General features: G+C 57.8%; 1 long non-coding RNA gene across 5 annotated transcripts; it reads left to right on the plus strand.

The window, feature by feature from the left end:
• The first annotated feature begins 1,169 nt into the window (after nt 1-1,169).
• Nucleotides 1,170-5,701, plus strand: LOC123592446. 5 transcript variants are annotated; one of them, XR_006709779.1, is made up of 9 exons: nt 1,170-1,778; nt 2,028-2,858; nt 3,395-3,494; nt 3,804-3,914; nt 4,199-4,275; nt 4,462-4,514; nt 4,811-4,919; nt 5,242-5,323; nt 5,667-5,701. It is a non-coding gene; the product is annotated as an uncharacterized LOC123592446 (long non-coding RNA). The 5 variants fall into 5 exon arrangements; XR_006709781.1 differs by having other exon boundaries at nt 1,170-1,276; nt 1,627-1,778; nt 2,028-3,494; XR_006709777.1 differs by having other exon boundaries at nt 2,028-3,494.
• The last annotated feature ends 8,479 nt before the right edge of the window (nt 5,702-14,180 follow it).

The raw sequence follows: 14,180 nt of genomic DNA on the forward strand, positions 1-14,180 counted from the left end.
GGGCTGGATCCCACCCCCTTCTGCTGCCCGGCCGTGCCCCGTGTTATGTTTGAACTGATCCTTTGTTGTTGAACACTTAGGTTATTTCCAAGTTCTAGCTATCGTAACAGTGAGTTGTTTGAAAAAGGTGTTATATAGGGGTGCCTGGGCTGCTCAGTCAGTGAAGGGTAGGACTCGACTGCGGCTCAGGTCTCCATCTCACATTCGGGTTGTGGCATCGAGCTGTGTCTGCTTGGGATTCTCTCCGCCTCTCTTGTGCTCACGCACAAATGCTTGCTCTCTCTCAAAAGTAAACAGATAAACGTTAAAAGAAAAAAAGGTACAATTCCCTTTTACTATGGAAATCCAACTAGTAGACCCACAGGAAAAACAGGCTCCGGAAAGCCCCATCCATCACCCTGCTGGCATTTCCGTGTCTTTCCCCACCTGCGTCTAATCTTCATATTTTCCCATTATTTTCGTCGTGTGTGTATACCGCTGTGTGACCACTTTACGTATTTTAAGCCTTTTATTGCCGTAAAGGACACAGGCTTTGGATCCAGCACCCAATAAATGGTGACTCTCATCGCTGGTGTTGCACAAGCCTTGTAACCGTATTTTAACAATGGAGATATAACCTGAGTTTGTTCAGGAATCTTCTATCATGGGCATTAAGGCTATTTCAAACATGTTCGCTTTTAAAATTAGTGATTCAATGACCATCTTTGTCTTTAAAGGATGATTTCCTCCACCAAGGATGTTTCTCTGGTCCTTGGACCTCTTTTAACTACCATCTCCCTCACTGGGTCACTTGGGCCTTCTCTCTTGCCACCTGGGCCTGCCCTAGATGGGCTGCTTGGGGACCTGGCCTCTGGGACGGGGTGGGGCTCTCCTCCTCTCCCCCGGCCCCCCTTCCCGTGCCTGGCACAGCGCAGGCACAGAGGGTTGCCTAGAGGTCCCTGCTCAATTTCCTGAGCCCCTTCCAGCCCCCTCAGGGAGTTGTCCGCTCAGAAGAAGCAGAGAGCACTTGTCTGGGGGTGGGAGCACCCATTCTGCTTCCCCTCTCTGGCCCGGACACACCCACAGCAGGGGCCGGTCCCTCATTTCCCCACCCCCCATCTCCAATCCCTCCCCGAGGGAGGCCCCAAGGAGGGTGGGTTCTTTCGAAGAAGGTTCCCTAGTTGATCCAGTCAAGCTGCCCCTGGTCGCTGCCTGTACTCAGGAACGTGGCAGGTCCCTGCACTGGGGAACGTGGCCGGTCCCGGGTGTGGGAGCCACCTCCCGCCCTGGTCAGAAGGTAAACGTCCTGCAGAGCTGCCTGGGGTGGGGAGGGGCTGGGTGGAGACCACTTCCGACTCCTGGGATGTCTCCATCCCTGGCCGATCCTGGGTGCTGGAGCTTAGCAAACGAGTTCATGCATGGTCTGCCCCTGTGCAGACGAAGAGCCTGAGGTCCAAGAGGACCCAGGATGCTGTGACCACCTCTGCCAACCTCTGGGGCTTCTCGGGAACCCTGCTCCAGGGAGGTGCTTCCTTCTCTGAACCTGGGTTTTCTCAACTGTAAAACGGATGTAATCTGGTGCCCACCGCCCCAGCCACTGTGTGGGCAGAGGGCAGCTGGCAGGCCTTGATGGGGCTTCTCCTGCAGTTTGACAAAGTTCCCCCCAGATGAGTCCTAGGCTTCTAAGTGCCCAAGAAACCAGCAGAGCCGCATTCCAGATCCCCTGGCACAAGGGCAAAGGTCTCGGGGGCTGTGGTGCCGAACCTGACTTTCCAGCCCCAGTCATCTCAAGAGAGAAGGTAAGGGGGGGGGGCAGGGAGGAGATGCCAATAGCCCAGGCGCTGCTGTCTCATCTGGTCCCTGTCCTCCCTGGTGGCCTTTGGCATCCCGGTTTTACAGCGGAGAAAACTGAGGCTCAAGGAGTCACTGCCCAGGGTCACCTCGGGGACCTCTGGTCACCTGCTATGTCTGGAGGGCCTCCCAGAGGAGAGGGATGGGACGGCCAGGCAAAGAGTGGGATGCTTCCCAGAGGAATTCCTGTCCCTCAGGTCCCCCTTCCCACAGATGGGCCGGCCAGGGCCCCCCGGAGAGAAGGTCGCTGACATCCAGCTGTCTGGTGCCCCTGCCGCCCTCCACCATGCCCTTGGAGATGCCATCCTCGGTCCCGAGGACTCGGACCTGGTGCCCTCTGTGACCCTGGCCGCAGCCCTGGTCCTGGTGTTCCTCCTGCTCTTGGCCTGGCTGGTGTAACACAGGCCCCTCTGAGTCTGCTGCTGCTGTGGCCTCCGAGGCAGAAGGTGGCGTATCTGTTGGCCGGGCTGGGCAGGAGTCAGGAGTGGAGCTCCAGGAGCAGATCCAGGGACGGGGCTGGAGGGTGGGGGTCTGCAGGGGCGGGGAGTTGAGGGTAAGAGTGTGGGGAAAACTTGTGGCCTCTGTCTATGGCAGCCCCCGTGGGACCCCAGGAAGACCCCAAGGCCCCCCCCACTGGAGAGCGGGAACCCAGGGGAGCCCTAGTCTCTGCTTTCCAACGTCACTGCTGGAGGCTCACCCCTCCAGATGGCGGCAGATGGTGGGCTAAGAGCCTGGGGCCCCAGAAAGTGCTGCGGCAGATGGGGCTCAAATCCACCTCACCCAGGTTTGCCGCAGGGCTGGAGTCCCCATCTTTGCACGACCATCCGGGTGCTGCAAATAAAGCCAGGTGATCCCTGGGAATTTGTGGAAGGAAATCAAAGTGAGTCCAGAAATGAGCGTTCCAGCCCAGGCTCTGTCCACGAAGGGTTGTGACGGTCCATGTGGTCTTGGCCCGCCACCTGCTGGCTGAAGTGAGAATTGCACCATCTGCCGTGCGATCCCTTTGGGCGTTCCTCAGGGCAGAGGAGGTGAGGGTGTTTTATTCTTCAAACTGGAAAAATTTGAGATTATGGATTAAACACAAGTCCTGTTACTTAGAGAGAGCTTCTTTTACCATTTGCTATTTATCTTCGTTCCTTTCAGTTCTGTATCTATAATTTTGCCCCCAAAATATCCTCAGGAAGGGGGTGGAGGGGGTGGGAGAGAATTGTGTACATCGGGGGGGCAGTGGTGATGGGTCACACTGCCCAGGGTCACTGGAGTCTTGCTGCGCCATGGTGGCCCCGTCCTGGACCTTGACAAAGGAAGGCACGAGTTGCTGAGGATGGGAGGGGCGTGGGACCTTCAGGTTAGGACCGGGAGGCACCAGGACCCCTCTGTCCTCATTGAACAAATACTTATCAAGACGCTATGTGCCAGACACGGGAAGGCGGACGGGGCGGGGGCGCCCAGAGAGCTCGGGGCTGGCCCTCCCCAGGGAAGGGAAGGCCTCTGGCGTGAGCCCCAACCACAGACTTCCCCTCCGGGGGTGACGTTTCTTTTCCCTGCTCCTCCGGCTTCTCAGAGTCAAAGCACGCACCTGTGTGTCCAGGCTGGTGTGCCGGGAGCGGCAGATGCCCTCTGTCCCCCACCGCTGCGTGGATTCAGCCCAGTGGAGAGGGCAGGTGGGGAGTGAGTGGGGGCTCTGGGAGCCTCAGAGACTTCCCGGGTGGAGGGGTGTGGAGGTGGATCCTGGAGGTCTGGGGGGGCCTCTTGAAAAAGTGGGGGTGGGCACTTCAGGTGGGGGTGAGGGAGCCGAGGCCTGGGGGCTGGACAGTAGCCTTCCTGACCTGTCAGCAGCACCTCGGGGCGGCTCTCGGGAGCTCTGCTTGTCAGCTGACCCCCCACCTGCTACCGGGGTCGGGAGGCCTGACCGCTGGCACAGTGACTTTGAGACTGCCCTCCTTTGTCCCACTTCACTTCCTGTCCTGCAGGCCCAGCGTGTGGCAGGGGCAGGGGCAGGGGCAGGGCTCTGCTGGGGCCATAAGCTCCGGGAACTGCACCTGCGAGGACGATCCCGTTCAGGGACCGGTTTTATAAACGCTGTAGGTTCCACTTGGGGTTTTTCCTGCCCCAGCTCCTGCCTCCCGCCCACCCCCACCCCCACCCCACCGACTTCCAGGATACCGGGGCAGTCAGATGCCTGAGGTGAAGAAAATATATGCTTTGGGTGGGTTGCCCGTCGCCAAGGGTGACACGATGGGCCTGGGGCCTGGGGTGGGGCTGGCGGACCACTCCTGAGCAGGCTGTCAGCGTCGCTGGGGGCAGGCAGCCTACCTGTGTGAGTGTGTGTGCACCTGTGTGCTTAGTCCCCGCGGCCTCCCTACAGGAGCGTGTGCGGTAGCGACGTGGGCATCCTTCCTCCCAGCCTGGTGGAGGGCCGCTGGGGGTCTGCAAGGCGAGGGGGTGAGTGGCCCGTCGAGGCAGGTGGGGCTCTCCCCTGCTGCTGTTGAAGAGAGTGTGTGGGAGACGGGCCGTTCTCCGCTCTCCGGCCGGGCGTCCTTGGGGGGGTCACGCAGCCCGCGAGGGCTGGGGCGCCGGGGGGGGGCGGTGACGCCGCTGTCTCCGTTCTTTTCTGCCCCTTCCTAAAAGGTCCTCCAGCTGTCCTCGCAGTTAGGTGACTGAGTCAGTTCTGGCCCAGAGTTGTAGGTGGGAGTGTCCAGGGAGGGTCACGTTTCCTGAGTAGAGAGGTTTGGAGGCTTGGCCGGGCCCCCTGTGGAGAGGTGGAGGCTCCGGGTCACAGGGAACCGGGCAGTGACCGGGGACCCAGCGCGGCCATGGGGCCGGGGCCCCTGGCCACTGCCCTCCTGCCTCGTGTCCTCCATGAGGTGACAACACAAGAGCCAGTGGGGACTGTGGGTGACGGGCGGGGGGAGCCGGGACAGAGGGGCACGCAGACGGCAGGTGAGCAGATGGGCCTCCTTCTTCATAACTCCGGCAGCCAGTCCTGGGGGCCAGGCCCCAGAGAGCCACGCCAAAGACCTGGCCGGACACTCCTTGTGGATTTTCTTGGGGACCTTCTCGGGGTGCCGGCCCACCCGCACTATCAGGTACGTCCTGCTCCGGGCTTGATAGGGAACAGGAAAAGGCCAGGGCGAGGCCCTCCCCACCCCGCCGGCTAACCACCCTGCTCAGGGAACTGCTGTGACCCCCACCGACTCTGGCCTCGGGGGGCCTGGCAGGGTGCCCAGACGGCCTGGGGCTGAGTCCTTGCTGTGCAGATCTGGTGAACCACTCCCCTCCGTGAACCTCTATTTCTCGTGTGTACCTGGGGACAGCGGGGAGGTCCGCACGGGCAGGTGCAGGCGGAGCCCCAAGCTGGACGCCCGGGGTCCTGGATGGGCGCTCGTCACCTGGCCCATCTGTTGTCAGCCCTCATGTGGCAGGCGGGGACCCGAGGCCTGCGGGAGAGAAGGCGGCTGCCTGGGAGATGGACACGGTCTGATCTGAGCAGGTGAGGTGAGCTCCCTCCCTGTCTGGTGCCAGGAAGGGTCAGCCCAGGTCCCCCACCCCGGCCGGACGCCCTGGGGTTCATGTCCCCTGCCGGCCTCAGCCAGAGCCTTCTCTGGGGACGCAGCCGGCCAGCACACGGCCGCCTTGCTTGTGACGTTACATTTGGTCGCACGGTGGGACTCTTCCTGGCTCGCCGTGTGTAGGCGACAGTCTGGCTCTGTCCTTCCTGGCTGTCCCTGTGTCTCTCTAGTTTATCTTCGGCCCCTGTGCTGCCGCGTGGACTTCCCGCCAAAAGCAACGACTGAATTCTGAGTCGTGTTTTGCTGATGGTTTTGAATACGTAGAATATGTTCCATTGGGAGACCCGAGGGCATCCCAGGGGTGGGCAGTGGGGGCCTGGGAGCTGAGCTGTGGCCAGGCCCCCCGGGGGTGGACGTTTGGGGGTGCCTGGCGAGCTGGGGGAGGGCTGGGGTGAGTGAGACTTTATTTACAGCTGTCACTTTTGGTGCTTTTGGAACACCAGTCTGTGTAAGTTCAGTGGTGGGGTTGGGGGGGGGGGGAGCTTCTTTTCCTGTTTCGCAGGAGAGGAAAAGGCTTTTTACAAAGTGACCCTACTTCCTGCTTGACAGGCTGGCTTGGTCCCGGCCCACTCATACCCCAAAGGCTTCTCGAATACAAGGCCGGCAGTGGGATCCGGACCCGCCCTGCCCTGAGGGAGTTCCTGGTCCACTGGGGGAGTGAAAGTCCACCAAACTGCGGGGCGGACAGGGGCAGGACAGACGCACGGACGGAAGTGCGTGCTACGCGGCATACGGGGGCAGGCTCAGGTCCCCAGCTTGGGGACCAGGCATGCCTCCTGGCCATGAGGTGATACCCGAGCTCAGTGCTTAGAAACATGTGGGGCCAGCCAGATGGGGAGGCCGTGGGGAGGGAGGTCCTTCTGAGGGCCCCAGGGTGGGAAGTGACTTGGTCCCAGTTTGGAGGAGGCTGTGACCAGCAGGTGTGGCTGCAGCATGAGCCCGAGCGGGGGTGCCAAGGGAGAGCAGTCAGGCTTGGAGGGCGGGGGTCCGGCCTCGGACGCTCAGACCTGGCCTGTGTGCAGTGATGCTCGTAGATGCCGCATGTGTGCCCGTGTGAGGATCTTATGTCCCTGTGGCTACACGGCCACAGCTCGTCCTGTCGCCCTGGACGGCCACAGGTATTTGGACCTACGGCTGCAATTTCAGGGGAAGCAGCAGCTAGGGTGCCCACCCTCACCCACCCCTGACCTTTGAAGGCTTCGTCTCGGGTGTACCCAGAATGTCTGTGTATTTGCGGAGCTTGGCCCGCAGCAACTCCGTGACCCAGGAGACCAACGGGGGCCTGGGGTCTCACGGGCTTTCCTCCGTGGGAGACGACAGATTAGCTGCCCAAACAAGTGGCTCTTCTGCGAAGCCGGGCTCCTTCTTGCCAGTGAGGATGGGATCTGCTTTTGCCTGGAGGATGAATACCCAGTTCCCGCTGCCCCTGAAGGGACTGGCTGGTGGGCTTGGACGAAATGGGGGATTCGGACCTTCTGGGGCACGGTGGCGAGGGAAGGGACTACCGGTTGTGGGGGTCAGGGCCCCCCCACCCCGCCATCCAGAACGTTCACATCGTCCCCAGGAGCAGCCGGGCTGCAGGTGGGGCTGAGAGTGGGCAGGGGGGCTCAGGGATCCTGCCCCCTGGCTGGGACATGGAACCCGGCTTCCGTGTGTCCAGGGGGCGGGGAGCCGCATTGCACTTGAGCGTTCCAGTGGGGGGGGGGGGGCAAGGATGCCCTCTCCTGCCTCGCCGTCTTCCATTTCACAGACTCGTATTTGTCAGGATAAAGGTTGAGTGCCCTCCGGACCCCTGTTTCTGAGAAACTGCCCGCTCCCTTCCTTCTTTTCAAAGCTCAGACATAATGCCTCGGAGCCAAGAGCTGCGAGCATGCGGGCTGGCCCCTGAAAGGCAGGCGGGTGGCCCCCAAACCTGGGTGGGGCCGGCCCCGCGCCTCTCTCCGGGCAGCTCCCAGATGCTGGCAGACGGAGTCCCTGGGCGGTTCGGAGGCCACGCCCCCACCCACGACAGCCCTGGTAGAAGTGAGGAGGCTGGCTGATGGCCGAGCATCCCCAGGAGGACCCGGCACTTTCTCTGATGCACCCCGAGGACCTCGTGCTCCCCCCTCGGGGAGGGCAGGCGGGGTTTGGCCCGGTTAGAACTGCCCGCAGCTTCTGCGACAGGTTGAGGGCAGCGGCCTCGCTGTGCGTGGCCTCCTGATGCTCGGCCCTCCCCCCACCCCAGGTCCGCCAGCCTGATCTGTAGACTTGAGGACCCGGAACAACCCCCCCCACCTCCCCTCCTTCCCGCCTCTGGGAAGCTGAGCTGGCCTTTCCTCCGGTGGGAGGGCGCTGCAATCCTGGTGGCCGCTGGGGGAGCAGCGGCCTGGCCTGGGGGAAGGGCTCCCGGGCCGGCCACAGACTGGGGGCGCAGTCCTGCCACACCGGGCCCCCTCCTTGAGCTCCTGTCCACCCCATCTCGGCCGGGGCTGACCTGCCTGTGCGGGATGTGACGGCTCGGGAAAGAACACTGGGCCCCAGAGCTCGGAAGGTGCTAGAGAGAGAGACAGCGAGGCGGTCGGGGGAGGGTCTGGTCCTGCCGAGATGGACGTCGGTGCCCACACGGAACCGCGGTGGCCAGACCGTGGGTTCTGCAGGTTTCGGTCCTGTCCTGTCACTTTCCAGGTGGCCCTGACCGTGGGCAGGCACCTGCCTCCCCCACACTTCTGGCACCTCAGCTGGGGTGGTAATCTCACCCCCCACTCGGGGGGCGTCGGAGAGGATCGAATGAGTTCACACAGGGAGCGCGAACCTTGAGCCACGGCCCCGTGGAGGTGTCTACAGGGGAGGGTGTCTCAGATTCCAGGGGATTCAGATGGCCTTTTTACTCATCTGCACGTGTGAATTTGTCTACAACACACGTGAATGGCGAGGGCCATTTTTGAAAAGGTTAAATGGTGCTTTGCACAAACTAGAATTGTCACCTGTGTGTTGCCTATGTGGTAAAAAATGACGAAAAATTAATAAAACAGAAAACTCTGCATCCGTCATCCCTGATGGGAGGCCAGCTGGCTGCAGGGCTGGGGATGGAACGGGCCCGGGGGGGCGGGGCGTGGCAGGGGCTCCGCCGGTCGTGGCCCTGCACGTGCGGACGCATCTGTGGGTGCACGACGCCTCTCAGCAGGGAGCGATGAGCAGAGGAAGGGGTTCATGGAAGGGCCGGGTCTTGGAGGGTGTGTAGGATTTTACCAGTCGGGGAGCAGAGATGTGCACGAAGGTGTGCAGGTGCAGGGAACAGCCTGTGTGCACGCACGGGTCCCTACACACACACACACACACACACACACACACACACACACACACACGGGTCCCTCCGTATATGCTGGGGGTGGGGTTGCCACCTAACAGGAGGGGAAACTGGAGAGCAGGTGAGGCCAGTCCGCTGGGAGGCGTGCAGACTGGACGAGGCCCGCAGCGTGATGCAGTGTGGACTTTGGAAGCAGGAACCTGAGCTGAGAAGGGTGACTCGGTCCCAGCATCTCGCTGGGCAGGGGCTATCGGAGGGACGGTTCACCAAGAGAGGCCTCAGTGCACAGTGAGCGGTGGGCGGGACGCTGGGGACAGGCTTCACCCAGTCCTCAGGTCTCAGGGGTGGCTCCTGAGTAGGTCGGGGGTTCCAGAAGCTTACAAACCCCTCTTCAGGCTTCTTCTCAGACACTGTGGGACGCCAGCACATGGCCCTACCCCACAGAAGTCACCCAGCTTGGGAAAGCCTCCAGACAAGAAGCTCACACATTCCTCTGGTTTGGGGCTAGAGATATCCTCCCACCCACAGGGCTGGAGGGGGGCGGGGGACTGCTTTGTCAGGCTGGGATGGGGGCCAGCCAAGCCCCGGGACACGCCGTCCCCTGGCCTGGCCTGGCCTCCTGGAGCAGGGCCCGTGCTGGCAATGGCGTCTGAGCCTGTGTTCCAGGCGAGGCTGGGACAGTGTCCTCAGGACACAGCTGTGCCCAGCTGTTTCCCAAATGACATCGTCCAGAAAGTCCAGCCTCTCCCCAGCAGCTCTGCTGACCAAGGGACACAGGTGTCGGGGCCCTTTTGGGGACCTATGACCTTTGGGGTAACAGGACAGAGGCCAAGACCTGCCTGGCTCACAGAGTTCCGGGAAAACTGTTGATTTCCTGAGGGCTCCCAGGTACACTCGGGGGCTCAGAAGTATTGTCCACGGCCCAGCCCAGGGGATGCCCTTTGCTCAGGCTTGTAAAGTTAGGGGAGGCCCTGTCTTCCAATGGAAGAGCTCATAACTCCCTCGTCATGGCCATCAGGGTCCCCCACAGAGAAATGCCAGCAGCCTTAGAAGAGTGGTCCCAACCTTGAGGTCCAGCCGGAATGGCCAACGTGGGCACTGGTCCCTCCTGGAATGCAGAACGTCTGACCGCCGCCGTTGGCCTCTGCAGAGGAGGGATCTGCAGACGTCCTCCACTCACTGCTGCCCCCACTAGCACTGGAATATAAGCTTCTGAGGGCAGTGATGTCACCTGTCTCCTTCCCTGCCATATGTCTGGTGCCCCAGCAGTGCCTGGCATCTCGAGGAGGCTCAATGAATATCTGGCGAATGAATAAATTCACCCATTACTAACTCATTTGTTGACGATGGCAGAGTTTAAGTGCACAGACCCTGGAGCCAGAGGGTCCTGGCTCCGAGGTTTGAGTCTGTGATTGACTGGCCGTTTATTTAACGTCCTGTGCCTCAATTTTCTCTCACGTATAAAATAAAGGCAAAAGATTTCCGTTCTTATTAGTATGAAAAGCCGCTACAAATTCGGGATAGACTAAAAGATGTCCATCTTGGATGCTATCTTCCGTTGGCTAGGAGGCGCAGAATCTTCGGGCCAGGATGGGAAAAGGGGGCGCCCCAGGGAGGAACGTGGCGCACCGAAGCTGGTTTTGCTTTAAGATGTAGGGGGATGAGGCCACCAAGCCACCTCTGGAACAAAAGCCTGGATGTATTGTTTGTGAAACCAGGGAGCACCACCACTGCGAGGCACAGACCTCCCGAGCAAAGCAAACTGCTGGCCCGGAGCAGAGTTTTATCAAGGGTGGCATCAGGCCCCCCAGCGGGGAGTTTGGGGGCTGGATGGTCTTGAAATGAGGAAGTGTAGTCCCAGGAGTCTGGCTGCCGCTGATTGGCTGACCGCAGCAAGTTGTCTGCCGCTGATTGGCTGACCGCAGCCAAGTTGTCTGCCGCTGATTGGCTGACCTCAGCAAGTTGTCTGCCGCTGATTGGCTGACCGCAGCCAAGTTGTCACCAGTTAGGTTGGGGTGGATTTGAAGCTGGTCCTGGTGTTAACTGGTTTTGATGGCCAAAGAGCAACGTGTCCTCTCTTTTTGAATTTTTTAAATGTTTGTTTATTTTTGAGAGAGAGAGTGTGTGTGTGCGCGTGTGTGTACATGCATGCGTGGGGGAGGGGCAGAGAGAGAGGGAGACACAGAATCCGAAGGAGCTCCAGGCTGTGAGCTGTCAGCACAGAGCCCCATGGGGGGCTCGAGCTCATCAGCCGTGAGATCATGACCTGAGTTGACGTCAGACGCTTAATTGACTGAGCCACCCAGACGCACCTGTCCTCTCTTTTTGGATAGGGGGACTTGAAACTTTTCTGTTCTCACAGGTGGATTGGAGCATCATGTTTTGGCTCCCTTTGGGGCTAGGGACAGAAGACAAAGAGCCGAGCCTGGCCATGCTGGGGGTGAAACAGAAGACCACCTCCACGAATAGGGGACTCCCAAGTCCCCCCTCGCTGTAAGGGAAACTAGAAAAATCCATCTGTTCTTTAGATGTCGCATCAACAGTGCTTATCTCAAGCCCTGGTGCCGAGGCCGAGGAGGAAAAATGCTCTGGGAACCCATGATTACAAGCTGGCCCCATGTGTGTGCAACCTGAATTCACATCCCCTCAAGTATCCCCCAACCTCAAGCAAGGGATTTGCGCTTAAAGGGCTCTGAGGCTGGGAGAGCCCTAGGTGTGCAGGAGAAGCAAAGGCAAGCACTTTCCAAAGGGAGCTGCTTTTCTGTCAGGCCTCTGGGAATTTCCACAAAGTTCCACAGCAAATGAGCAGTTCAGAGTCAACATTCACTAAAAAATGAATGGTGCCCATTCATGGTGCCCAAGGAAACAAGGCACCATGAGCAAAAGCTGGCAGAAACAATGGGCAGTAGAATCAGATCAGAAAAAAAAATCAGATACTAGGAATAGCCGACCTAAAACACGAAACAAACATGTTCTATAGAAGAAATGAAGAGGGCTTGAACACGTTAATAAAGAACAAGCATTCTCCTAAAAGTAAAACAAAGAACAAAACAGAACAAAACATGGTACTTGAAATTAAAAACCAGAGGATGGTTTGAACATAATCAAAGAGGGAATTACTGAACTGGAAGATAAGGCAAAGGAGGTTTAGGAAAACTGTACTCCTGGGAAAGTAAAGACCTGGGAAACGTGAAACAGCGTGGAAAATAAAGTGAGCAGTTACACGGGTCACCAAGCGGGGTTTTGACCATTGAGGAGAGATCGAATAGGGACAGGGCTGCATTTGAAGAGAATTAAGGCGGGAACTGTTTCAGATCTAATGAAAGACAGCCACCTACAAATATAAGAAGCCCAACGTATTGCAAGCAAGATGAGTAGAAAAGGGGTCCACACCTCATCACTTCAGAGGAAAATGATAAACATCCAAGAGCAGAGAAGGCTTGAGAATGAGTTGGAGAGAAAGTATAGATTACCTTTTCAGGAGCTTACCCTTCAGCAGCAACAGGGAGCTCTAAAAAAAAAAAAAATAAATAAATAAAATAATAATAATGTCAAAACACAGACAGCAAATGACTGTCAAGCTAGAAGTCAATGTTAGGGAAAAGGGGCAAAAATCAAGGCAAAGAAACATCAAGAAACAGTCCCACGGATGATGTGTACTTGAGGAAGTTCTAAAGGACATATCTGAGGCGGAAAAACAATGAACCCAGGCTGGGGGGGGGGGAGGGGAGCATCAGAAGGGAAGAGAGTCAAAGGGAAGGCTATGTAGGTGGGCAGATTGGAACATATAAAGATGAGAGCAATGTTGTGTGGGCTTTGAATGAAGACGGGGCAGAAATACAAGGTGATACGGCCTTTAAGTCAGGAGGGGAGGGACTGGAAAGAAGAGGTTCTAAAGTCCTGTAAGGCTCAAGAGGAAGATAAAGGGATTCGGTTCGGATAGAAATGAAAAGTTTGTGCAAATACTGGGCCAGGGAAAGTTGGAAAAGACTCTACTTGTACCAGAAAAAATATACTTTGTCCAAAAGAACCACCAGACCCAGTCCATTGCTTAACGATTTTTTAAAAAGCTTGATTTATTGGAAGACATAACTGTGCTTACCTTGAATGCCCCTACTAACAAAAACCTCAAGATATAGAAAGCAAAATTGGGCAGAGCTACAAAAAATAACCAACTCACTGTTTGAGTGGGAGATTTGTTTTTGTTTTCTAAAGTTTATTTTTGAGAGGGGGGAGGGGCAGAGAGAGAGGGAGACACAGAATCCGAAGCAGGCTCCAGGCTCCGAGCTGCCAGCACAGGGCCCGACGCGGGGCTCGAACTGGCCAACTGTGCAATCATGACCTGAGCCGAAATCAAGAGTCGGATGCTTAACCGATTGAGCCACCCAAGTGCCATGTCTTTTTAATTTTCTTAATGATGGCTTCTCGGGAACCAAAGTTTTAAATTTTGATTAAGATCTAGCTTACTAATTTTTGTCTTTGATGGATGACTCTAGTGCTGTCCTTCCGAAGGACGTTTGCCTACCCGAAGGTCACGAGGATTTTCTGTTGTGGTTTCCGCTGGAAGCTTTCGGGGTTTTTTGAGTGAATTTGGGGGTGCGGTGCGAGGAACGGGTTGAGGTTCGTCTCGTTGGTGCCAGCACCCATTGTTTTAAAGGCTGGCTGTTCCTGGGGCGCCTGGGGGGCTCAGTCGGTTAAGCGTCTGACTTCGGCTCAGGTCATGATCCCACAGTTCGTGAGTTCGAGCCCCGCATCGGGCTCTGTGCTGACAGCTCAGAGCCTCCCGGGGATTGTCTCTCTTTCCCTCTCTCTCTGCCCTCCCCCACTTACTCTCTCTCTCTCCCTCTCTCTAAAAAATAAATAAACGTTTTTTAAGAGAAGCTGTTTTTTTCCTGAGTGGGAGGTTTTGTCACCTCCTTCTCCATGACTGACGGCATCTACTTAGTAAGCCAACGAGCTCAACTTGCTGGACCTCCTACAGGAAGCGGACGGTAAACACCTTAGGCCAGTTACAAAAACCGACCACACGCCGGGGCATGAAGCCAGTCTTTGCCCGTTTTTTACACGCTGGTGTCTCACAGAGTGACCTCAGTACCAGGGGTCAGTAATAGCTTGAAAATTAGGAAAGAAGGCGTCGTAAGGAGTCCAAAACGAGGACAGTCATGGTGCCGGTCTCAGAGGGCAGTGGAGAGGCCTGAGTCAGGACATACAAAGCAGGGCACCCAAGTGTCCGGAAGGTGCCGTGCACGCCGGCGGCTGGCCCTTTTTTCCTACTTAAAAAATGTTTAAGGTTTATTTATTTATTTTTGAGAGAGAGAGAGAGAGAGAGAGAGAGGCAGGGAGGGGCAGAGAGGGAGGGAGGACCCCAACCAAGCAGGCTCTGAGCACAGAGCCCGATGCAGAACTCAGACTCACGGACCACAAGACCACGACCTGAGCCAAAATCAAGAGTCGGACGCTTAATCAACCGAGCCCCCCAGGCGCCCCGGGTG

Source organism: Leopardus geoffroyi, chromosome D4, assembly GCF_018350155.1.
Source record: "Leopardus geoffroyi isolate Oge1 chromosome D4, O.geoffroyi_Oge1_pat1.0, whole genome shotgun sequence".
Taxonomy (NCBI): Eukaryota; Metazoa; Chordata; class Mammalia; order Carnivora; family Felidae; genus Leopardus; species Leopardus geoffroyi.